Below are 26,930 nucleotides of genomic sequence, written 5' to 3' on the forward strand. Positions count from 1 at the left end.
ATAAAATCATCACAATAGCAGTGAGCGCTGCGCGCCACCTGTACGTTCCGTAGTAACTTCTGCTCAGAGGCAGCCGAGTCACTTATTGACAAGAACTCGCCTCTGCGGCCAGGGTCAAACTTTCCCAAAGCGAGCGGGCAGCCGCGTGCGCGACCCGAATTAGCAGCAGCAAATTCCCACGATTATTATGGGAAAGAAATCATAAACGAGAATCATAAACTCCCCCCCCCCCATCTTTCCACCCCGTTCCCACCTAACTCCCCCACTGCCACGTGCATGGGAACTCCACAAGCTGCTCACCCACCCAAAGACAAAGACCCCCCGTATAGCCTTGGCCGATTGTTGGGGCAAGTGCGGTTAGCGAGCACACATGAAGCCTAGCACTGCACACGAGGGGGTGGGTGGCCAGCACCACGCCCGGCCGCCTTTGTCTCCTTAGCTGGCAATGTTTACGCATCGCAGCAGGTATTCATTTGAGGCTGAGTCGACCTAGGGAAGGACCAGGGACTGCTTCAGATAATCGTCACTTGTGTTGGTGGCCGTGAGCGGGAATCGAACTCCGGTGGCCGGGTTCGTAGCGCAACGCGCTGACTGCGACACTACGGCTCACCCCCCCACCCTTTCACCCCTCCTGCCACCCCCCACTCACCCCTTTACCCCCCACCGCCCCCACCCTTTGAACCGACCTCGCTGTGTCTTTATCACCAGAGCTCGTCTCGTCCGCCAGGTACTATGTTTATCCTCTGAAGTGAGCAGCAGTTGAGCTCCCCACGTGCGGCCTCGTGCACCACGAGGTAAGCACACGGGGTCACGTGGGCTCTACCCCCCCCCCCGCACGCGCGGTGGGTCACGCGGGGACCCGTCCACACACGCAAGGGGTCAACTCGCTCCACGCGGGGTCACCTGAGAACGGACCCCTATACACACGGCGATCACGCGGGGACCGCTCCACATGGCTACATAGGGGATCACGCGGGATCACACACCTACACCCGGGGCTCTCCTCCTTCTGGGGTCAAGCCTCGACCCCAGTACACGAAGAGGGGGCAAGAGGTGATCGTCAACATGGGATCCATAAATCAGAATTTGTATTTATGGTGGATGAATCCGATTAGCTACAAAGACATTTTTCACAGACGTCCAGCAGATACAGGGTCACGCGAGATCACATATCTCTACCCGGGACTCCACTCCTTAAGGTGTCAATCCTGAATCGCTATTCACGATGAGGGAGCAAGAGAAGGGGTCGTCAATATGGGATCCCTATACACAGGGGTCATGCAGGGTCCTCTAAACACGACCCCCCCCCCCCGCCACAATAGGTAGGACCTTCACACATGGGGTCAGGCGGTACCCCCTTCACGAGGGGTCACGTGGGGACTGCACGTATGGGACTCGGCACGTGGGTCGCACACGGACCCCTCCTCCTGCTGCTGCTGCTCATGCAGAAAACTTTCCACTGCCCATGTCGCCCTTGCCGAGCACGTGGTAATTACACGGCATCCACGATGGCAAAGGTCCCCCGTGTAGCTAACACGGGGTTGCGGGGTAAGTGCTGTTATCCAACATTTCTGACAGACCGGTACGGCTGACTAAGGGGTAGCGGTTACCAGAACCACGCCCGGCTGCCTTTGTCTTCCCAGTGCGGATGATACCGTTTATAAAAGACAAACACAAAGCTCCCCCGTGTAGGCATGAAGAGCGTTAGGGCAAGTGGTGTTAGCCAAGGCCAATACGGCCCACGATGGGGTGGTGTGGCCAGGAGATGTACACACGTACATACATGTAAAGACAAAGATCCCCCGTATAGCCTCTCACAAAATGTTGGCGCAAGTGCTGTTCGCAAAAATAAATGCTTGGTATGACTGTGCAGTGTAGGCCAGGCTTGTTGGGGACTCGTACATCCCTCCAAGATGCCTGGTCAGTGTGGAGGATTCGGCCAAAATAACCTTTAGAGCTCCCTCTGAAGTGGAGGAGGCCCATCCGACACACGAGGCACAGACACGAGGCACAGACACGGGGCACAAACACGGGACGCAGACACGAGACATAAACACGAGATCCTGACACGGTGGAGGTGACACATGAAGCCAAGCGAAGTCCACGTGGCTGTGAGTGGAATGAGGGGGGGGGCATGCGGGATTCCCGCTGAAACCACAGCTGGAGCGTGGCAGCGTGCGGGATATTTGTGGTCAGACGTCACCGTGTGCGCGTGTTCGGTTCAACATCACTGCTGCTGCTGCTGCTTCTGTTGTTATTGTACTCATTGCCAATGTGTGCTGGTGGTCCTCATCATCATCATCATTCGCACCACCATTTTCACGAACATAAATGTATTAATAACTCTCATCGATCGTGTTGGGTGGGTGCGTTGGGGCGTGTGGTGGCAAGGTGGTTATGGGGAGGGGAGAAGGTCAGCCAGGTAAAAGACGAGAGAGAGGGGGAGGGCGCCACCACACGCACGGTGGTGAGTCTCGATATGAATGGAGTGGAGTTTGTAGTTCCACTTCATCCTGCTCCCTCTCCCTCACCAAAGACGCTCACCGCATCGTCGCGCGCTTTCAGATGTGCGGCCGTCTGGAACGCTCTTCTTTCCGATATTAAGAAGCCACTGGAGCTATGCACGTTTTAATCATCATCTAGATTGACAAACTCATTTCTTTAGAACTGATTGTTGTGTTTAGTTTATTGTACTTGCTCGCACCTCCGATTGGCACGGTTGGCTTAATACGGTGCGAAAGAAGTTTGACGCACGTGCTTTTCGTGACATCGATCCCGGTGCGCCTTCAGTGACTTCCCGAGGTACGCCTCCTCCTCATCATCATCACCACCGCCGTGTGCTTGGTGGCTTAGAGATCACGAGTTCTTTCCGTTTTAGTTTGCCACGTTGGCCCTTCTCCCCTAGCCCAACTATCTCCCCCCCTCCCCCCCACAATATTGATGATAGCCATGAATGCATTTCTTTGTCGCGAGGACAGCGGTGCGAATTGTGACGATGGCGGTGACGACGACGACGATGGCGGTGACGACGACGACGATGATGATGATGAGTGCGTGACTCCACTCCGTCGTCGACTTCCGCATGACTGGAAGAGCTCACCACGGGACGTCTCGAGTCCCGCGATTCTCACCACGGTGGCTTCCTCGTGAGTAGCTCAGAGGAGGAGGAGGAGGCGACAGTGGCACGCCTCTAGCAACAGATGTCCGTGCGGGGCAGGTTGATGCGACGCACGCTCCTCGGTAGCACGTGGAGGTCATGCCGCATCCTTCACTCGTGGGACGGGTGGCCGCATCATCGCCCTCCCCGTGCCTCAAGAGATGGAGAGTGAATCTGGCCCGGTGGTAGTGGTGGTGGAGGTGGTGGCGGTGACCACGCTGCACGTGGCTTTCTGTGATGCGGCCCTGCACAGTCAGCAGCGAGGGTTGGTGGCTCACCGCACACAGAGGTTGGGAAACTCCCTTCCAGTGGGCGTCGACGGGGAGCCGTAGCCTGGCTCGCCAGGAGAAGGCGGCACAGCAAGGGTAGACGAATCTCCATCTGTTTCCATCTGTACGGGGATGTTTTTGCCCCCTCGCGCATGGCGTGGGGATTTTTCCAGGGTGCTCCGGTTTACTTCTAATTAATATAGTAATACGAATAATGATGACCGAATCACTAAATTGCGCTGAAAACATCTTCAAATAAAGACTCTTATGAAGCAGCAGCAGGACCCCCTCTGAAAAAAGAGAGTCCGACGATTCAGCGTGGCCATCCTGGATAACCAAGTCAATGGAAACCACCGCTGAACGTTGCGTAAACGTTCGTGGTGGTGGTGGTGACGCGTGTTTGTCAATTGCACAGAGACACCGAAGTTCTGGAGGAGCGGTGAGGAGCACGCGGATCGCGCAACCCGCGACCCGCGAGATTAGCGAACGGAAAGCGACTGTGAGGCCCAACCAGTGGGGTTTGGTGGACTTGTCGTGCTAGACACGTGGCCGGGAAGGGATGGTGGGCGAGACTGGTGACGGAGTAGCAGCCTAGAGGAGGAGGTGGTGGGGGGGGGAGCGATGAAATCCGCTCGTGTGTCGGAGCTCTCTGGGAGATGCATCGTGAACGCGCCATCGGCGTTGGTGACGCGGCCTGACGAGGCTTTCATCCAGCAGTGGATATTTTGTTGGGGTTTTTCAATATTTCATCTGGATAATCCCTTGAGATGGAACATCTCGTTTGGCAAAGGTTGTCCAGGCTGGCATTTAACACGTTCATAGCAAAAAAAGCACGCGTACAGCGAATCAGAATCTTTATTGAGACTCAAGAGGCATCCGATGAGCGATCAAGCTCCTTTTCACAGATGAAAGCACACGTTTCATCTGTGACGGATATAGTTTGAATGCATGCAATAAATATGACCCATACAACGATCCCCCGTATAGTCTAAACAGATTGTTGGGGCAAGTGCTCTTAGCACCAGTGAAGGCCGCTACGGCACACGAGGGGCCGGGGGGGGGGGGCAACACCACACCCGGCCACCTTTGTCTCCCCCGTGACAATGTTTTTCCACGTTGCATCAGGTACTCATTTGAGGCTGAGTCAACCTAAGCTAGGCTCAGAACTGGTTCAGATAATTAATCGTCACTGGTGTTGGTGGCCGTGAGGGCGAGCTAACCGCTGCGCCACCGCTCTGCACGCTGGCGGCACGAGTGGGCGTGAGCGGGAGATGTTGAAGCAGACCTGGAAATAAACATTCAACACCATCATCACCAGCATCACCATCATCATCACAATTATCATTACCACCGCTATCATGAACATCACCCATTACAGTTATCATCACCACCATTGTCTCGATTTAAATCTTTCGTGACTGCAGGGATTCATCTTCTTGGTCGGAAAGACAAACCTGTTCTTCACCTGAGGACGGCTGCTTGCGTTGTGGCCGAAACGTCGTGAGAATTATTTTATTATGTTTTATTTTTATTATTTTATTATTTCCCTTCTACGTGACTTTATCGAAAGAACCAAGAAGACCACCATTGTCATCAACCTCATCATCGCCATCACTATTATCATTATCATCACCATTACCACCATCACCAATATCATAAGCACAATCAGCATCATCACAATTATCACCACTATTATTATTATCATCATCATCACCAGCATCATCATCATTATCTCCATAATTTTAAATCAACGCCACCTTTGTCATCAACATCAGCACCACCATTATCAGCACCACCATTATATCTCTATGATCACCACCACCACCATCATCACCACCACCGCCATAATCACCACCTGCCCATGCATTCTAGGAATCCTCCGTGGAGCTGCACGCGGCACGTGGCTCGTGAGCGAAACAGCAGCGAACCCTTCATCACGGCGCTGTGCCGGGTGTTGCAAGCGGTGGGGTGGGGGGTGGGGAGGTGTTGAGGGTGACACGGGCGTGCTGAGAGCGTGGCGACCGCGTGGCGGGGTGTCGGACGCGCCGTCCACGGGGGTCGGGAGTCTGCTCCGGCTCTGTCCGGTCCCCGAGGGACACGGGGTCCCCGGCGCGCCGACTCGTGCGGGTGCCGTGCCGCTGCCCTTTGTTGTCTGTCAAGAACAAGGGGGGGAGGGTGGGGGTCACGCGAGGCTGCACGTGGGTAGGAGTCCGCGTGTGACCCTGTTTGAGGTCCAGACACGAGGAGCCTCCCACCACCGCACTAGGGACCTCCCCCCCCCTCCAAGTAGCAATAATCTCCTTGCACCCCAACTTCCCATCTACCCACCCTCCCCCATCCCTCCATCCAAGCCCCGACTCCTCGAGTGTTTAGGTAAGCCGAGACAAATAGCACAGGATGGTCGGTCAGGGGATTCAGCATCATCATCATCATTATCAGCCGTGATCAATCCACTGCTGGATCAAGGCCACCCCAAGCTTCCCAAAACATTGTCTCATCCGTGCTGTGTTCAACCGCTCTGCAGATGTCCCACAACTTGGTACTCGTTTTATGGACCCCGAAGAGATGATAGGGAAGCCGCACGGGCTCACGACCCCACCACGGCCGTGTCTAAGCCGAGAGTTTGTGACTCGACCCGCAGCCACTTCGCTCACCGTTTCCTCCACGCGTGATGAGGGCGCGGTGTGACCACTCACCGTTCCATCTCATCCACCACACTGGGCTGAACCACATTGCAGGTTACACTCACCCACCCACTCACCCACCCACTCAATCACCCACCCACTCGCTCACCCACCCACCCACTCACCCACCCGCTCACCCACCCGCTCACCCACCCACTCACCCACCCACTCATTCACCCACCACTCGCTCGCCCCGCCCACCCACTCGCTCGCCCACCCACCCACTCGCTCGCCCACCCACCCACTCGCTCACCCACCCACTCGCTCACCCACTCACCCACCCACTCACCCACCCACTCGCTCACACACCCACCCACCCACACCCACCCACCCACTCGCTCACTTACCCACCCACCCACTCGCTCACACACCCACCCACAAACCCACCCACCCACTCACTCACCCACCCGTCCACCCACTCGCTCACCCACCCACCCACTCGCTCGCCCACCCACTCGCTCACCCACCCACCCACTCGCTCACCCACCCACCCACTCGCTCACCCTCCGACCCACTCGCTCACCCTCCCACCCACTCGCTCACCCACCCACCCGCTCACTCATCCACCCACAACAACGCACTCACCCACTCACCACACTGCAAGTCACAACAAGGCACTCTTCCACCCACTCACCGCCACACTGCAGGTCACCTCACTCCCCTCTCGGCGTCTTTTCTCGCCTTGCACCGCTTCGTAATTCCCTCTCCGACTCGTCCTGCCCAGGCTCGTATCATAAATAACCCCGCTCAATTCAATACGCGTGTTACACTCTTATCTGTTGCGACGTCCAGAGTAGTGCTGTTTCTTGCTGGCCGCTTGATGTTTTTTGTGGTCCTCTGGCCGCTGTTGCTCAGCAACCGTGTTATATAACAACAAAGTCACCCGGGAGAGTGGCGATGAATCGACGAGTCGATCCAATTCGATCGTTTTGGCTGGCAATGTGCGCAGGTTATCCAACCGTGACTGTTATCTAACTGCTACTATTAGGTAATATAATAAAAAAAACTGGGAATCGGGCCACATATTTTAAATTGTAATTCTCATCGGGGATCCAAGGTGTAGGGTCTAGAGTCCAAGTCTCATTCTCCACTCTTGTTTTCTCTTTGGCCTCTGTGTGTTCTCTGAAGAAGGGCCATTGCCCGAAACGTCGCCCGTGATATATATATATATTTTTTAAGGCTAATGTGTTGAGTTTGCCTGTGTGTGTGTAAATCTTTTAAATTTTCAAAAAAATAAAAACATGGAAATTGAATGCAAATTAGGTGAACGAAGTGAATCACTTTATCCAAACAAGACCAGGGTAACCACAAACAATGCAAACGAGGCGGCAATATTTGTGTGTGCGTGTTCGGGAGGGGGAGGGGGTGTTCATTTGAGCGGTGGCACACTCCTGTCATAAAGCCGTCAACCTGAGTTCGATGCCCGGCCAGAGTCAACATGAGTGAGCGAGTGACATACAGTATATACACACACATGCACATGCAGTCTATATAGAGACCAGTCGTGGGGCTTCACCTCCCTTCACGAACCCGCATTGACCAGTGCGGTGAAGTATGGTCAAACTACTCCGAAGACCGACACCACATTGGGGGTGGGGGGCCTTCATCCAGCAGTGGATTGATATCGCGCGCAACATTCATTACGAATGCGCCGCAGCCCTCGTCAGCTGACAGTGGCGGTGGTGCTGAGTGATGGCATCTGCTCGTGTTCTGGGTTACGTAACAACGACCCCGCTGATCTGTCTGCACAGTCCCCCCCACCCACCCACAGCTACACCCCGCATCTCCCCCCCCCCCTCCGTGCACCCTCCTACTGCCCCCTCCCCAGCAATGGGCTCGTAATGGCTTTAATTGTGGTGACGCCACCCGCGTGATTAGCCACGATGAGACCCACAAACACTCGCGCCTTTGTGAGTGCGCGGTGGCCCTCCCTCGTCTCTCTCCTGACTCCAATCAGCAGTGCCGCTCGCAGGACGTGACCTTGGCGAGGCATGGGGCGAGGATAGCGGGGTGGGGGAAGAGGCCCGCAGGGGTCCAGGACCACGTGCGGAGGAGAGAGGGAGAGGGGCCGCGAGACGGACTGAGGGTGGGCTTAGGGAACAAGTGCCAGTGTTGGCGATAGAGCTCGGGGTAGTGGATAGTGTGGAGGGGGCTCGTGAAGGGCGCTGCGACTGGGCAGTTGGAGGCAGTCGCCCTTTAGCAGCAACGGAGGGCAGACGAGCGGAGGGCCGGGCGGATAAAATTAAGTAAGTTGGCACAGTAGGGGGTGCAGCTGGTGGTGCATCTGCCAGTCATCTCAGTCGGTCAATCCATGGCACCTGCTTGGTCTGTCACGCGACCTCCTATCAGCGAACCTTCGACAATCCACGTGGCCTCAAAGTGCACCTGGCCTGGCACAGGCGCCGTGATAATCACCGGCACTTCGTGGCGAATGGGGGGTATTGGTTAGTGATAGGGATCGTGTTAGGAGGGTGCGGTAGTGTTGGGTTTGGGGAAGAGTTTTAGGGCTAGCGTTAGGTTTGGGACTTGTGTTGGGGTTAATTGTAGGGCTCGTGTTAGAGCTAGGGGTAGAGTTTGAGTCGGCGACTCGTGTTGGGTTTAGATGTGAGAGCCGAGTGCTGTTGTTAGGGATCAGGTCGGGGCAGTGTTCGTGTTAGGATCAGTAATAAGGACGGAGTTAATGATAACGTCAGGGCTCGGGTTCGTGGTCATGTGAGAAGTCGGGGCCATGGGAGTGTCCACGTCGACAGGAATGCTGCGTGATCGTCACGTGACCGCGTCATCGCCCGTCTCGCGCCGTGACCCTGACGCACGGACACTGACCCCCTCCCTTCTTGCCCCCCTCCCATGGCGGCAGCGGCCGGAGGGGGGGGGTCTATGGGAAGAGGGGGGGGGTCTATGGGAAGAGGGAGGGGGGGACAGTGCTGAGCTCGCCCCCTGCACCGTGGACGAGGAATAAAAATCGATCCCGAGCGCGCGACGTCTGGGCTGACTCAGCTCCCCGGACGACTCTAAAGTCGCGCGCGGGGGGCTGGGGGTGGCGAGATGCTAATGGGGGCGGGGGGGGGCGTCACTGACAGCGACTTCTAGCACCGCTGAAGGTGGAACGCACGGGTTCTTGTCCGGCTCACCCAGGGGTCGACAACCTGCGGCTCCCGAGCCGTGTGTGGCTATTTGACGACTGCCTTGCGGCTCTTGAAATATTGAGGTTATTTTGGGTTTCGATCCCTGCGCTAGCCAAGCCTCTCGGAGACTGGAAGACCCCCCTCTCTCCTTGGCACCCGATGTCATGGGACCCAGTGTCATGCAAACCGACCATATCGAACCCCTACCCATGGAGCCTCGCACCTATGCAACTCGACCCCATGCAACACGTGCCCTGGAATCCAGTCTCATAGAACCCGTATCCTTTTAACGAAACGTACCCATGGGCGCTGCGGTAGCGAGACGTCAACTACCTTGCCTGATATACATGTGGTCGTGGGTTCGATCCCAACTCTGACGGCCGTATATTTGGAGTTTGCATGTTCTCTCCGTGGTCGCGTGGATTTTTCTCCGGGTCCTCCGGTTTTCCCTCCACATTTATAACACTGGTCAACAAAAAAAACATTTTTTTCTGGCCTGGACTTTTGCAGCTGTTTTAGACTAATTTCAGGGTGCTGATTCCAAATCTAATCTCAGATTTGCTCTATCACATCTCATTTGTATGCTATCGGCATACCCCATTTTCATTTTACCCGAAATTAACTCTGTCACTTATGATTGCAAGTTGTTGCGAGTCAGTGACTATAGTGTGTTTATAATAGAATTTTATGTAGATATCCGCATTTATTTAATATTTTTCTTCAGCAGTTTTTATTGAAAATGCAATATTTGATATCTCAAAAACCTGATGTGATTTGAAATCAGCACCCCAAAATTACCTTAAAACCGTTGGAATATCTTATGCCAGAAAAAGTGTGGTGACCAGTGTAATCAACATCACCACGCGTTCAGAGTATTTGGCTGCTCTAAATGTCCATGTGACAGGCACTTCTCGTTGGCCAGGTCGCTTCTGAAAAAGAGCTCTGTGGGCCTTACCTGGTAAAATAAAATGCAAAGTTAATTTAGAGACCACATAAAACCCGCACACATGTAACCAGATCCTATGGAACCCGTACCCACAGAATCCAGTCTCATGAGACTCATACTCATGGAACAAATACTACCATAAATCCACACCCGTGGCACGTGGTCTCATGGAACCCGGACCCACGAATTTTGGACAATTCTCTTTACCCGGAGCTTGCGAAACCGCGCGCCCATCCCATGACGCGTGGTACGATATCTCCTGCGCTGTGGTGTAACCATCCCGTGGTGTAACGCTGCAGAGCGCTTCCCATAAGGGGCCTGTACAATGCCGCCGAGTCTCTTCTTGCGCAAGGGAGGCTTGGGTTCAACAAAGGGTGGGTCAATCACATTCCAGGTTACGTGGGTGCGGGACAAAATTCAAACCGCAGTGACGCGTGCGTGTGTGTGTTCAGCCCAGTGGAGGGAGCGGTAGTGGTTAGCGCTCTGCCCTACGAACCCGGTAACATGGGTTGCATTCTCAACCGCAGCTATAAGATCGGTGACGAATATCTGAACCGGTCCTGCATCTCTCATAGGTCGGCTCCGCCTTGGAGAGAAAGGTCTCTGCGGCCGTGATGCTGACCACAGCATCTCCCTGTGCCTGGCCTTCATAGGCCCTCCATAACGATTGTGTAAACATCCTCACTGGGGAGACAAAGGCGGCCGCGCGTGGTGCTAGTCATCCACCCCCTCGTGTTCCGAGGTGGCTTTCATAAGGTGCTCACCAACAGCACTTGTCCTGAAATTCTGTTGGGGCTATAGGTGGATCTTTATCTGTAGGTGTATGCGAGTTTTTACGAATGAGTATGTGTATTTATATCGTGTCAGGATGTTGGCATGTCTGCGGAAGCATACATTTGAGTGTGTATGAATGTGTGTATATGTGTGTGTGTACATATGTATGTATGTGTGGGAGTGTACGTAGCTGCATTATGGGGAGCGGTGCCGATAATCTCAACCGGTCCTGAGCCTCCCCTAGGTCGACTCGGCCTGCAGTGAGTACAGTTGTGCTGCGTGGACACATCAACACTAGGGAGACAAAGGCGGCCGGGCGTGGTGCTGAATGATCCACACCCTCGATGGTTCTACGAGGGATCGTTGTGTTTGTTTGAGCCGGGCCACTTAGTATCGCAGTGCTGCAGGGTTTAGTCGCGTCAGGCACGTGGTCAAACAATCACACACACTGACCACTCAATCAGCACCGGATCAATAAACTAAACCTTCAACCGGTTACCCAAACATTCAATCTCGCAATCGAACAATAAATGTATTAAAAACAACACCTAATTAGCCAAGTAATCACCCACTCACTCATACATATTCAAATTAACCAATCAAAAATGTACCCATCATCCCATCGCTTGGCAATCCAATTGACCAATCACCCAATCACTTACCAAATCCATCAATCACCCAATCATCTGATCAACCAATTAACCAGTCACCAAATTGACACATCAACCAATTAACCAATCACCAAATCAACCAACCCATCGATCGGTCACTCACCCAACCACTCAGCCGATCACCCAACCACTCAAGCAATCAATCATCTTGCAGCAGAAGGCTGGCACCAGCATACCTGGCACCAGCATGCCTGGCATCAGCAAACCTTGGCACCGACAGCGGTATGCGTGCTGACTGCAGGGCCTCTGAGTGCGCGCGCGTGTGCGTGTGTGTGTTGAGGGACGCGGGCTAGGCTGTGTGTGTGACTGCGACACTGTCTGTGTGGCTACCTCTGTCCCTAATTATGTGTGGGTGTGCGCCAGTGTATGTGTGCGTCAAAATCAGCACTGGGGAGACAAAGGCGGCCGGATATGGTGCTGGCCACCCTGTGTACACACACACATACACGAATGGAGCTGTAATTGTAGCCGATAGAGAATTGCGCTACAAACCCGACGAGCCGAGTTCGATTCCCGCTTACGGCTACCAATATCAGTCTCGATCTTCTGAACCGGTCCTGGGCCTCCCCAAGGTCAAACCAGCCTCAAATTAGTACCTGGTGTGGCGTGTAAACATCGCCACTCGGGAGACAAAGGCGGCCGGGCGTCTTGCTGGCCACCTCCTACCCCCTCGTGCGCCGTGGCAACCTTCATAAGGTGCTCACCAACAGCACTTGTCCCAAAAGTCTGTGAAAGGCTACACGGGGATCTTTGTGTCTGTATCTCTCCGTGCGAGTGCGCGTGTCACGGTCACTGTGCACCAGGCCGCCGCGTGGTGTCTCTCCGCCTGGCGTCTAGACGGGGCTGACAGGCGACATTAATCACGGCTCCAGCCGAACTCTGCAGCCTCCTCCTCCTCCACAGACTATCCCTCTTCCTCTTCAGTCCACTCCTCCACAGCTTCCACTCCTCTACAGCCTCCTCCTCTACAGTCTATTCATCTTCAGTCTATTCTCCTCTACAGCATCCTCCTCTACAGCCTAGCCCTCATGCTCGTCAGTCCACTCCTCTCCAGCCTCCCCTCCTCTAACAACCTTTTTTATTTACAGTCCTATATATTGATTTCAACCACTATTGCAATCACAATATAAACCACCAACACCAAAAGCACATCAACTACGTTCGCACAACTGTCAACAGCAATCATTCCCATTGGCAACAAAGTGTCAGGTACGGGACCGCAGCGCTTGTGCCAGGATAGGTGCACTTTGGTGACGCTACGTGAAGTGGTGTAGAATGCGCGCTGGCAGGAGGTCACGGGGCAGACCCAGGTGCTACAGGTTGACTGACTGAGATGACTGGCAGACGCACCGCCTGCCAGCGATTCGCTCTGTGTCACCTCGCTGCGTTTTATCCGCCCGGCGCCCCGTTCGTTCTTGTGGGCGTCACGGCTCGGAGTGAGCAGCAATTGCCAGATTCACCAGCATACATAACATCCCTTAGCTGCACCCGGGGCATCAATCAAGGTCCGATTGCATTTGTACCAGATAGACGCTTCACTAGTACAGCCATGAGAGGCTTCCAAAATCGGTTAAATAGAGGTCATCCCTGTCGCACCCCAAGGCCAACAGGAAGCAGCTCCGACTCCCGGCCACGTAGCTTCAACCAGATATTTACAACAAATGAAGGTCCGTATATAGTCATTAGCAGAATGTCATAGACCCCCCCCCCAAAGCGCTGGCCTCATGGTGGTATCATTGGCCAGGTCAATAAAGCAGATGATTCTGTGCTGTTGGAATTCGCTACGCCTCGGCTGTAGGAGACGCGCAGAAGCAGCTCCACGTGCTTCCAGATTGCCCCACGCGGCGTACAATCAAACAACACGGAGTGGCTCTTCTTCAGAATGGAAGAATGATTGGGAGCTGGGAACGTGGCGGGGAGGTGTGGGAGGCCATGATTCCCGGGCTGCCTTGTGCTCTCCTCCCTCTTTACCGGAGGTACGGAATGGTGGTGGTGGCGTCTTAGACTCCCATCGAAGACAAACATCTGTGGAGGATCCGCATACGAGGCCGATGAGTCAGATGCCAACTATGACCTCCTGTGCCGAGTGTTGGCTAAACTGGCCCCCCTTGGGGCTAAAGCCATCTTATTGGATGTCCCTTGCCCGAGTGAGTCACGGCGAAAGCACTTTGGTGGGAGTGATTGCAAGGAATGGGCCGGATTACCAATAATGGTAGGGCACTGCTAGATTCCTGTGCAGCCCATGGGCTTGTAATCACCGGCGTGACGTGCCATTGTCAGCATTTAGGGTGCATGCCTGCCCGTGGCAGGCACATCACACCTGCACATCACACCTGCACATCACACCTGCACATCACACCTGCACATCACACCTGCACATCACACCTGCACATCACACCTGCACATCACACCTGCACATCACACCTGCACATCACACCTGCACATCACACCTGCACTTCACACCTGCACTTCACACCTGCACATCACACCTGCACTGCACGCAGGGCCGTCCATACGAGGCGTGCGGGGCCCGGGACAAATCCCACTGGGTGGGCCCCCGGTGCCCCCCCCCCCCACACCTTCAAACTAAACCGGAAGTATTACAGTTGTATGTATGTTGAACTTTTTTCGCACCGTACGTAGCCAACCGTGATAATCGGAGGTGCGGGGGAAGGACAACAAACTAAACACAAACGTCTGACACCATGACATAGAAGCGCCCCTCTCCCCAAAGCGCGGGGCCCGAGGCGGCTGCCCCGATTCGCCGTACCCTATAGGGCCGGCTCTGACTGCACGCAGGGACCTAGCAGGACCACCTGCTGGACCATGTAGTGATGGTGCTGACACCAATGGTATGATCTGATCTGCGTGCTGACCATCGGCTTGTCGCGTCAAATCTTTTCTATCGCTCTCCTACTGCGCTGTAGCTCTGTAGCGATGGAAGGGGTGTGCCGGTGGGGCGGTGGAGGGGGCTGGAGGGGTCCACGTGTCGACCCTGCAAGGGTAATTGCGCTTTTGTCCGCGCGGCGCCCAGCCCCTCTGGAGTCCACAGCCCTTGGAGGTCAGAGACTCGCGGTCGATGCCGAATATCCCTCCACGTGTTTAACACGGCCGCCTCCTCTCTCGCTGGTTCTCCCGCTGTATCCTGAGTCTCTCTCGCCGGTTGCGTCTCGTCTATTTTCCACCTTTACTTGAATGACGCTCTGAGAGCCATTGTTTAAGGGCTCCTTATAAATACAAATCCTGATTGTTAAGTTAAAAATAACGCGGTACAGCGTGTCCTCGTGTGGACAGGGGGAGAGAGCCAGATTCACCTTGGACCCTATTCAAACCTGCAGGAACCTGTCGGGTGCCAGCTGACGGAAGCTGTCAGAAGCGAGAATGTGATACTATTGTGTACCTGGGCTTGGGAGAGGAGGAAGAAGAGACGGATGCAGTCATCCCTGTAGCATGATTTTGCTTAAAAGAGGGAGGTGGAGGAGATGACGACACTCTTCCTGTTATACCTTTTTTTTGCACACCAGCAGCCCGCACATGCTTTGGTCGTGATTCCCCCCTCTCTCCAGCCAGCCAGCCAGCAAAACTGTGTTTCTAACGTAGTATGATGTGAAACGATGCACAGAATGGGTATCGATCGATGCGTTCTGCTGGGGCTCTCACCTCCGCCGCCCACCGCTTTATGACCCAGAGAGAGAGAGAGTTCACAGAGAGAGAGAGTTCACCACGGCCAAACCCATTGATGCCATTCCAGCGCGTTTTCTTGCCAACGCCAGATTATCCCATTGCCTAATAGGACAAACGTGTGTACTATTAAGCAACGGGAGCAATTCTAGATTTGAAGCTTTCGTGACTGCAATGATTCATATTCTCAGGTTTTTTCGGTAAAGTCACGTAGGTAAAACATTAAAAGTAATGAAAGTAAAATAAAACAAAACAAAAATAAAAATAAAATTCACGACGTTTCGGAGGCAACACAAGTCTCCGTCATCAGGTGGGACCGTCACAGCCAGATTAGCTGCATCAAGTGAAGCAATGATTCAAAATGTAATCCCTTATAAGCAAGTTGAAGGGGGGGGAGGAGAGGGGGGGGGGAGTTCATCAGAATGTGGTAGCCAATGAATGGAACGTATCGGGAGGGAGGGGGGTGGGAGGGGGAGGGAGCCAACAAAACATTTGGCGACGGCTTGGACGCGGCTGCTGCGCACGCCAACACAATGGGCAGAAAGGGGGGAGGGGAGGTCTGATACACATGATAGAACAAAGGAACGAAAATGCCCATGTTTATACCAATGCAGGCTGAAAAATGAAGAGAGTACTGTTAAAAATAACTGGGGATGTTAACACTCGGTGAAGTAAATTAAAATAGTGCCTGTCAGATAAGATGGTCCAAAAAGTGTAATTAAGTCTTTTTTGCGTGGTTAATAACATCTTTCCAGTGATTACTGAGTTTGTACCCATCATCACGGTTGAAATTATGTCTGTGTTTGTATATTTGTATGGCTTCGTGTACAAACCTTTGATGGTAGCCAGGAGGCTTGCAGAGAACCTTGGTCTCGGAAAAGACAATATCATGAGAGCCCGCCGAGTTGTAGCAATGATCGGCAACGGCCGAAGAATCAGTTCTGCCGTGTTTCAGATCTGACTTGTGCTCGCGGACACGATCAGCAACATGACGTTTTGTTTCTCCAATGTAGCAATCACCACAAATGCAACTCAATTTGTAGACTCCAGGATACTCAAACAGTATCCTGGAGTCTACGACTCCAGGATACTCAAACAGTATCCTGGAGTCTACGACTCCAGGATACTCAAACAGTATCCTGGAGTCTACAAATTGAGTTGCATTTGTGGTGATTGCTACATTGGAGAAACGAAACGTCATGTTTCTGATCGTGTCCGCGAGCACAAGTCAGATCTGAAACACGGCAGAACTGATTCTTCGGCCGTTGCCGATCATTGCTACAACTCGGCGGGCTCTCATGATATTGTCTTTTCCGAGACCAAGGTTCTCTGCAAGCCTCCTGGCTACCATCAAAGGTTTGTACACGAAGCCATACAAATATACAAACACAGACATAATTTCAACCGTGATGATGGGTACAAACTCAGTAATCACTGGAAAGATGTTATTAACCACGCAAAAAAGACTTAATTACACTTTTTGGACCATCTTATCTGACAGGCACTATTTTAATTTACTTCACCGAGTGTTAACATCCCCAGTTATTTTTAACAGTACTCTCTTCATTTTTCAGCCTGCATTGGTATAAACATGGGCATTTTCGTTCCTTTGTTCTATCATGTGTATCAGACCTCCCCTCCCCCCTTTCTGCCCATTGTGTTGGCGTGCGCAGCAGCCGCGTCCAAGCCGTCGCCAAATGTTTTGTTGGCTCCCTCCCCCTCCCACCCCCCTCCCTCCCGATACGTTCCATTCATTGGCTACCACATTCTGATGAACTCCACCCCCCTCTCCTCCCCCCCTTCAACTTGCTTATAAGGGATTACATTTTGAATCATTGCTTCACTTGATGCAGCTAATCTGGCTGTGACGGTCCCACCTGATGACGGAGACTTGTGTTGCCTCCGAAACGTCGTGAATTTTATTTTTATTTTTGTTTTGTTTTATTTTACTTTCATTACTTTTAATGTTTTACCTACGTGACTTTACCGAAAAAACCTGAGAAAACGGGAGCAATGTTACAAATTACTGTGCCAACATTTTTTTAGTTCTACTTAACGAGCAGCCCGCGCGCGTCCGTTGGACGTGACCGTCCCTCCAGCCAGCCAGCGAAACTTTTTTAATACGTAGTATAGTTTGATATATTAGCAGAAGGAGACTGAGCCTTCAGAAGGAGGGGGGGCGGGGGGGGGGTGACAGCCCCCTCCAGCCCCCCCCCCCACCAAGCCCTACGTGGCTGGAGAGAGAAAGAGATGGTGATTTTGAGTGAAGGACAGATTTTTAGTCGTGGGCGGGTACTCGCCACTTCAAACGCGGGAGGCGGTTGGGACGGGGCTTCTATTATTGTGGGGGAGGGGGGGGTGGCTGGTGGGGGTGGGGTGCAGCTGCATTGTGTGGAACAGCAGCGCGTGTGGGAGACGTGAGTTGGAGGAAGCGGTGAGCTTTCGTGTGAACTCAGGTGAAACGGAAGTCCTGTGTGTGTGGTCAGGTGTGTGTGTGTGCGTGTTGTTGTGTTAGGAGAGCGGTGGCGCAGTGGTTAGCGCGCTGCGCTACGAACCCGGGCACCCGAGTTCGATTCCCGCTCACGGGCACCACCACTTACGATTATTTGAACCCCTAGGTCGACTCAGCCTCAAATGAGTACCTGGTGTGTAAACATCGCCACTCGGGAGACAAATGCGGCCGGGCGTGTTGCTGGCCACCCAGCCCCCCTCGTGTGCCGTGCCGGCTACTTACTAACAGCACTTGCCCCAACAGTCTGTTGAGGCTACACGGGGGATCTTTGTGGTGTGTGCGAGTTTGATTTCCGGTCCCCAAATAAGTGGCGAGAGACGTTAGAAACCGGTTCTGGGTCTCCCGTAGGTTGACTCAGCCCGCGTGTAGAGAGCAGCGCTGGGGAGATAAAGGCGGCCGGGCGTGGCGCTGTCCATACCGCCACGTCCTGCACCATTGCCGCCCTTAATAGGTGCTCACTTACAAGACTTGCCCCAGCAGCCTATTTCGGCTATACGGGGTGAACTTTGTGATTGTGTATCCCCGTGCCGTGTATAAAGAGACCCATCAAGAAGACACGTTAAGTCTCAATGAGTTATCACGTGGTCACGTGGTTACGTGTGTGTGTGTGTATCACGGTGTGTGCATGTGTTCGTGAGTGTATATGAATAAGCGTGTTTATAGTGTGTCAGTATGTTGGCATGTAAGCGGAAGCATACAGATGAGTATGTGTGAGTGAATATGTGTATATATTTGTGTGTGTGAAAGTATGTATAGGTGAGATACGCAGTCCGGTTGCGTGGGGTTAGGCTAAAGTGTGTGTGTATGTGTGTGTATGCGTGTAGAGAGTGGTGGCGCAGTGGTTAGCGTACTGCACTACGAACCCGGCGACCCGATTTTTGATTCCCGCTCACGGCCTCCCCTAGGTCGATTCAGCCTCAAATGAGCGTGTAAACATCGCCACTGGGGAGACAAAGGTGGTCGGGCGTGGTCCTGGTCACCCACCCGCTCGTGTGCCGTGGCGGCCTTCATCAAGGTGGTCGTCAACAGCACTTGTCCCGAAAGTCTGTCGAGGCTATAAGGAGATCTATGTCTTTATCTGTAGGTGTATGCGAGTATATATGAATGAGTATGTGTGTTCATAGTGTGTCTGTGTGGTGGCATGTGTGCGGAAGCATGCGTGAGTGCGTGTGAGTGTGCTGGAGTGTGTGCGTGTATTTGTCTTTGTGCGGGGAGCGGTGGCGCAGTGGTTAGCGCATTGCGCTTCGAACCCATCTAGCCCATTTCAATTTCCGCTCAACAGCCAACATCGGTGACAATAATCTGAACCTGTACCGGGCCTCCCCTAGGTCGACTCGGCCTCAAGCACTGGGGAGACAAAGGCGTCCGAGCGCGGTGCTGACAACTCAACCCCCTCGTGTGCAATTCTGGCCTTCATTGGCGCTCGCAGCACTTGCCCCAACAGCCTGTTGAGGCTATACGGGGGATCTTTGTTCCATGTTGATGAGTGAGCGAGTGCTGAGTTGTTATCAGCACGTGCGGCTGTGGCTGCACAAAGAGCAGCAGCAGCAGCAGGAGGAGGAGGAAGCTGACGCTGAAAGCGCGGGAATGCGACTCAACGACTGAATCATTCCCCCTGGGTGACTCACTCACTCGCTCGCTCGCCCTGCCTCCCTCGCTGCCTGCCACCCACGGCCACCACGCGCCCACTCACCCGCAGTCACCCGCAGTCACCCGCAGTCACCCACAGGTCAATTCTATTAACCCACAGTCACCCTAACCACCTCCTCCACAGATGGATACACTCAGCTCCACGAGTGACACGCGCACAGTCACACATTGCAGCCTCGAGTTATGCACAGTCACCCTAACCACCTCCAGACACACCCAGCCACGCGAGACACACAGTCACCCATTTGTTGTGTTCAGTTCTTTGTCCTTCCACCGCACCTCAGATTAGCAAGGTGGACTAAGTACGGTGCGAAGGAAGTTCAGCATACATAGTCACCCATAGTTACCCCTAGTTATGTATAATCGCCCTAACCACCTCCAGACGCACCCAGACATATCCATATTCACCCTACATCTCTCTAGACACACCCCAGCCACGCGACAGCCGCCAATAGTCACCCCGAGTCATCCGTAGTCACCCAAAACTACCCCGAGGCACGCGACATGCGCACGGTAGACGTTCCGTCAGCAGTCTTGACCCTGGTGTCAATCGCCAGCCTCGCCACCCAAAGCCCCACGTTGCTTCCCAACAGTCAAATCTCAGAGCGTTGCATCTCTGCGCACTTTGCAGATGTGTCGCGGTGTTTCCTTTCTCACTGCCCGATGCATGCACTGTGTTGGACTTCTTTCGCACCGTACGTAGCCAACCCGTGCGAGTCGGAGGTGCGGAGCAAGGACAAGAAACGAAACACAAAAAGCAGTCCTGAAGAAAGTGTGTTTTGACCTCGGCGTAAAAGTGCATAGCTTCAGTGGCTTCCTCATATCGAAACGTGTGCGAGCAAAGCATCTCGTGAGATTTACGCGCCGCGGGCTTTCGCGACCAATATTATTCATAGTAAAGTGTTTTGGGTTAGATCGCTTAAGTTTAGAAACCCTCCACCACCCGACACAGCCACTTAGGAAGGGATCTGTCACCGAAATAGTGGCAAATGGCCAGATGATACTGGATGTAATTACCAGCGAAACGTCACGGGACTCAGACTGTGCGCGTTGTGGATTCACTCTTCAAGACACCGGCTGGCCTGAAGTAGCAACTATTTGGCGTTTTGTTTACGTGACAAATCCCTTTATCATTGGCTGTGTCGGGTGGTGGAGGGTTTCGACACACATGTATACTTACGCGATCTAACCCAAACGCCTTTATTATGCATCTCGTGAGTGTATGTCATGTGTTAGTGTAACATGTAGCATGTAGCATCTCACAATCGCTGGGGAAACGCGGCGCTACCAACGATCAATTTCCCAAACTCTGCAGTGCTCTATTTATTAAGATGTTTTCAGCCAAGTGTGTTTATAGTTTTCTCCACTTGTAGACGGAACGCCCTTTGGACGTGATTTCCTGCCGGGCAGTAAAACTACATTTTTGTTCTCAACACAATAATGCTGCTATAAAATAAATATATAATAGGCGACGTTTCGGGCAACGGCCCTTCTTGCGAGTCAACGCAATCAGTGTACGCTGTTGGATTACGCCGCATTCTGCAGATGTGACTTCGCCGCGTGGTGTGTTTTGCTGTGCGTGTCGGCTGTGTTGTGAGTCCAGGACACGTGTACCCAGGCAACGCCAGGCCACGCCGCTCCTCTGCACCCCCTTTATTGCCAGGGCAATAGACGCACGGTTAAAGTTTCCGGACAAACATCGGAGCAGCGCGAGAGAGACAAGGCAAAGATCGCCCTATAGCCTTGACGGACTTTAGGGGCAAGTGCTGTTAACGCGCACCTATGGAGGCCGGACAAGGACACGAAGAGGTGGTGTGGCCAGCACCACGACCCCACGACGCCTTTTGTCTCCAAGGCTGAGCCGGCCAAGGAGAGATGCAGGACCTGTTCCAGATATTCGCCACCGATCTTAAAGTTGCGGTCGGGGATGCATCCCAGGTTGCCGGGTTCGTAGGGCAGCGCGCTAACCACTACCACTACCTCTCCCCACTCGGCACAGCGCACGAGAGGGTCATGCGGCCATAACCACGCCCGGCCGGCTATGTTTCCCCACTGTCGACGCTTACGCATCGCACAAGGTACTCATGCGAGGCTGAGTCGACCTAGCGGTGGCCCACGACCGGCTCGGGTAATCGTCACCGGTGTTCGTGGCCGTGAGCTGGAGTCGAACTCGGGTGGTCTGGTTCGTGGGAGACAGCGAGGGGTGCAAGGGAGAGCCACCGCGAAGCGAATCACGATGGTCAAGGGGCCACACTGGGTACGGTCGCCGTCTCGGAACGGATGCGATGTTGGTGTCCGTGTGGTGTGGTGTGGCGTGCTCTGCTCCTTCGTAGGTGCTGCTCGCTAACAGCAGTTGCACCCACAGTTCGTTAAGGTTACACGGGAGGATCTTTTGTCGAGTGTGTATGATTGTGCCGCGTGTGTACATGATGTGTAGACGACTGCGCTGTGTGTGTGTCGCGTTTATGATCGCTCGTGGTATGCGCGTGGTGTTTATGAGTGCGGTACGTGCTGCGTACGCGGGTGGACGGGTCGCCCACGTGCTCCCTTTTGTCGACCTCAAGGGGTAAACACACGCGGGGTCACTCAGCCCCAATTCTTCCTTTTTATATTTTGTTAGATATCTGCGCAGCCCCTCCCCCCTGTTATGCAAATTAGCTCCATCCCCCACTTCCCCCTCCCCCGCTCCGCCCTCACCGGTTCATGCAAATGACCGCGTTTCTGGGAAAGGAACAGACTCCGACGCCCACGCGCTGTTGACATTCCAACGAATCCCGCGTCCCCCCCTGGGGGAGGGGGGATGGGCGGGGTCGGGGGCGGGTTCAGGGTTCAGCCCCAGCCCCCCTGGTGCACACCTGGAACACACCTGGTGCACACCGAGTGCACACCTGGTGCACACCTGGAGCACACCTGGTGCACACCTGGTATGGAGAGGGGGCGAGGGGAGGGGGGAGCTTCCTTCCTGTGACCGCGTGGGTTCACCCTCCCCCCCTCACCCCAAACCCGCCTCTTCATGATCCCCAACGCCCCCCCCCCGCCTGCCTCCTCCCCCCATCCCCCTCATGTCCCCAGTGCAGGTGAAAGGTAACAGGTAGTGGGTGCAGGCGGCCCTTCCACGTCGCCCAGGTCGTCGTGGAAGAGGTGGCGGTCACCGACACTTTACCCCGCCACCACGCGCCCGATCGACTCTCCCGTGGCTGTCCCCATTCACATCGCTGGCTGGACAAGTATTAAAAAGTTGCTGCGTTGTTCAGCTGCCGCACCAGGAGATCGAATGAGTGTGATGACCATTACACCACGAACGCATCCCTGGGAGGTATACAGGTAGCTATAATAATAATTTATAGACATTTTGTCGATCCACTGTTGGATGAAGGCCTCCCCACGTCGTGTTGGGTCGTGGCGTGTTTTGTTGTCTGACCATACTTCACCACGCTGGTCAGTAGCGGGTCGGTAAAGTCGAGCGGGGCCCAAGACCGGTTCAAGAAATCACTCGCCACTGATGCGAGCCGTGGGCCGGGAATCGAACTCACGCGGTGAACTGCAGTTCCACCTTTTATATTGAGTCTACGAATGTTATATTTGGGTTACAAAGGAAATACAAGTTTAAAAAAAGACTGCCTCCCCCCCTCCTCGATTCCCCCAGCCACCCACCCACGAGGTTTCACTTCTCAGACCAAAACAAATCCGCGGCGACTTCCACTCTGACCCAACGGCAGCAGCAGCAGCAACAACAACACGGCGTGGCAAGCCAAGCCTTTGTTTTCATATTTATGTAAAGTCACGATAGCTAAGCGCACAGGCACCCAGAGGCCCACACCAACAGCGTCAAGCGGCCAGCGACAAACAGCGCCCCGAATTAAAGGTTGCGATGGACGATGCACGATGCGTTGCTTGAATTGAGCGAGGTTTTTTATGATGCGAGCTCGGGGAACAGAGACGACGATGATGATGATGACGACGCGATGGGGAATTCCAAAGTGCAGCAGTGCGAGGGAAGAAGCAGCGAGAGAAGTGAGGTGACCTGCAGTGTGGCGATTGAGTGGGTGGGTGAGTAGGTGAGTGCGGTGTTGTGATCTGCAGCGTGGAGAGTGGATGAGTGAGTGGGTGACTGGGTGGGTGAGTGGGTGGGTGGGTGAGTGGGTGAGTGGGTGGGTGAGTGGGTGAGTGCGGTGTTGTGATCTGCAGCGTGGAGAGTGGATGAGTGAGTGGATAACTGGGTGGGTGAGTGGGTGGGTGAGTGGGTGAGTGGGTGGGTGAGTGGGTGAGTGCGGTGTTGTGACCTGCAGCGTGGAGTGTGGATGAGTAAGTGGATGACTGAGTGGGTGGGTGAGTGAGTGAGTGGGTGAGTGAGTGGATGGGTGAGTGGGTGGGTGAGTGGGTGGGTGAGTGGGTGTAACCTGCAATGTGACTGAACACAGTGTGGTGGTGGTTCAGCCCAGTGTGGTGGATGAGACGGAGCGGTGAGTGATCACACCGCGCCCTCATCACGGGTGGAGGAAACGGTGAGCGAAGTGGCTGCGAGTCGAGTCCACAAACTCTCGGCTTAGACACGGCCGTGGTGGGGTCGTGAGCCCGTGCGGCTTCCCTATCATCTCTACGGGGTCCATAAAACGAGTACCAAGTTGTGGGAAGGCTACAGCGGGAGTTGTGCTACAAAATTGCCATTCCGTCCTGCCATGGGAACCCATACAAGTACAGCACAACAATGGCTCGTGCGTTACGAGCCCTTGCCGCCCAGCAACGTAGCCTATACCGCCCTGGTATGCGTGGTCGTCGCCCATCCAAGCACTATCCAGACTCAACCCCTGCTTAGTTACCGAGATGTGACAAATTCCTCCAATGGATAATTTTAGCACGAGGGCGTTGGCGTAGGCGGCGTCGGTGCCGTGGGGTGGGATGGTCGGCGGGGCGGGCGGGGGAAGGGGGGGGTGGTTTGGGGGGGGGTGAAGAGGGGGAGGCCGGGTAAGTGGTGCGGGGTGAGGAGGGAGGGGGCGGGGTGAGGAGGGAGGGGGCGGGGTGAGGAGGGAGGGGCCGTGGTGAGGAGGGGGGGGGCCGTGGTGAGCCCAACGCGTTTCGGTGATCCGTAGGAACGGACGGGCAGGAGATGGGCGACTTGGAGGCGGGGGGGTCAGGGGATACACTCACCCGGATCACCGCTCACCTGATGGCCGCTCACCTTTAACCGACAATTTGTGTTGTCTGGCCACGCTACATTGGCTTGTCTTCAACGTATCGCTATGTGTCTCTAAGGGTCTCTATGTGTCTTTAAGGGTCGCTACGTATCGCTATGTATCTCGATGGGTCTTTACGTATCTCTACGCGTCTTGAATAAAATTGTGGTGGGAGGCGGTGGCCGCTTCTCGGGGAGCCTCGCCTCTGGCACCGACTCGGCGAGACGTCGCCTCCATCTCTGGGAGTTTTACTGGAAGGAACCTCCTGATTACACCAGCCCACATGGGATTATTGTGTCCGTCCGTCGTGCAGGGAGGGGCTGGGTGGGGAGGGGAGGGTGGAGAAGGGCTGGGTGGGGAGGGAGGGGCTTGGTGGGGAGGGTGGGGAGGGGCTGGGTGGGGAGGGTGGGGCTGGGAGGGGAGGGTGAGGAGGGGCTGGGTGGGGGGTGGGAGGGGTGGGGCTGGGTGGGGAGGGGCTGGTCACCCCGTGGTGCCCTTATACAACTCAACGTTTAACCTACTCACGTCGGCTTGTGCCCGCCCTCACAGTCGGCCACATTTGCGGAATACACCACGCCGCCGTTGACCCTGGCCATTGACCGAGCAACCCAACGTTCTTACCAGCTCCCTCCGCAGGAATGTGTTTACCCGGGGCTCCATCCGTGCATTTTACCGACGGTCACACACCCGGTTCGACAAATCATGTTCAACTCGGAGAGTCAATTAGAATTCAAGAACAATGAAGCACGTGTCGACAATTACCGTGAGCTTCGTCATGGAAAATACAAGCAACAAGATGCAAAAATAGACAACAAAGACATCCCCCGCATAGCCTGAACCTGCTATGTTGGAACAAGTGCTGCTAGCCGGCACGGCACACGAGGGGATGGGTGGCCAGCACCACGCCCGACCGCTATTGTCTCCCAAGTGGCGATGTTTTAGACACCGCACTAGGTATACGTATTTGAGGCTGAGTCGACCGAGGGGAGGCCCAGGTCTGGTGTTGGTGGCCGTGAATGGGAATCGAACTCAGGTCACCGCCGGGTTGTTGGTAGTGCAGCGCCTTAACCGCTGCACTACCAACAACAAATGCGGTGTTTTTTTCTGGAAGACTTTTGCTGTTTTTTCCTGGATTTTTCTGTTGCGTGTAGTCACTTTAAGATGTTTCTTGTTCATATTTTGTTCGTTGCGGTTGCACCCGAGTCAAGAGCCGCATGGCTCACAGGGTTATACTTAATACATTCAAATGAAACTGAAAAAACCGCCGTTCGCCACTTAGTGGCGGTGACGTCACCACAGCGCATGTGCCTGGCTAGGTGCACTTTGAACCACGTTGAAGGTTCGCTGGCAGGAGGTCACGGAACAGACCAAGGTGTTCCGGGTTGAGCGACTGAGATGACTGGCAGATGCCCCAGTTGTGCTCCCCACTATGCCAACTCTCTGCGTTTTAGCCTTCCGGCGCTCCGCTCGTTGTTGTGAGCGTCGCTCCGCCCCCCCCCCCCCTCGTTGTTTCTGAAGGGCGACTGCCTCCAACTCCTCAGCAGCGCCCTTCACAAACTTCCTCCACAGAGGCCGATCTTGACACCGCTGGTACCAGTCATCGGCAAGTCCACTCAGCTCCACATCCTTCTGTACTACATCACTCCATCTCTTCTCTAGCCCGTGCCGCGCCTGTTTAGCCCCCTCTATCCGAACAAACAGAAGCTGCTTGGGCATGCGGTGGCTGGGCATGCGGGCTACATATACACACACCACACTCATATGCACAGACACACCACAATTCTATATATCACGTGTACACTCCAAACTCATGTACAGTCAGTCCTGTCAATCCACTGCTGAATAAGGGCCTCCCTACACCGTGCGGGTCTTAAGGGGTGGGGGGAGGGAGCCATTAGACCATACTTCACCACGCTGGTCAGTACGGGTTAGTAAACGTGGGGTGAGGGGGGGGCATAGGCTTTGGACCACAGTACAGTACAACTATTTATTTTTGCTGCGCGACCGCTTGCGGGTAACATAACCCTGCAGACAGCCTATAACACCTGTTGTGCCTGACGGTGGCGGTGGTGTTGGTGGTGTTGGTTGCCCATACACGCACGACGAGCCAGTCTCACGACCTGCTTAGCTTCACGAGCTCGGGGGACGAGATCGGGGCAGCGTTGCGGGTGGGTGCGGTCATCGGCGGCCGGCCTATTCGTGTCGTCAATGCCACGCGTCTTTACCTTTTTTTTCAGACTGGAGGATCGCTGAGTTCCATCAGGGCGAGTGACACGGAGGACCTGCC

General features: G+C 54.5%; 1 long non-coding RNA gene across 1 annotated transcript; it reads right to left on the reverse strand.

The window, feature by feature from the left end:
- Positions 1 to 4,267: 4,267 nt before the first annotated feature.
- Positions 4,268 to 26,930, reverse strand: LOC144721372 (uncharacterized). Its single transcript, XR_013585890.1, has 2 exons — positions 26,869 to 26,930; positions 4,268 to 5,578 (listed from the first exon to the last, which is right to left on the reverse strand). It is a non-coding gene; the product is annotated as an uncharacterized LOC144721372 (long non-coding RNA).

This window comes from Lampetra planeri, chromosome 11 (genome assembly GCF_965212315.1).
Source record: "Lampetra planeri chromosome 11, kcLamPlan1.2.h2, whole genome shotgun sequence".
In the NCBI taxonomy this organism is placed as follows: Eukaryota; Metazoa; Chordata; class Hyperoartia; order Petromyzontiformes; family Petromyzontidae; genus Lampetra; species Lampetra planeri.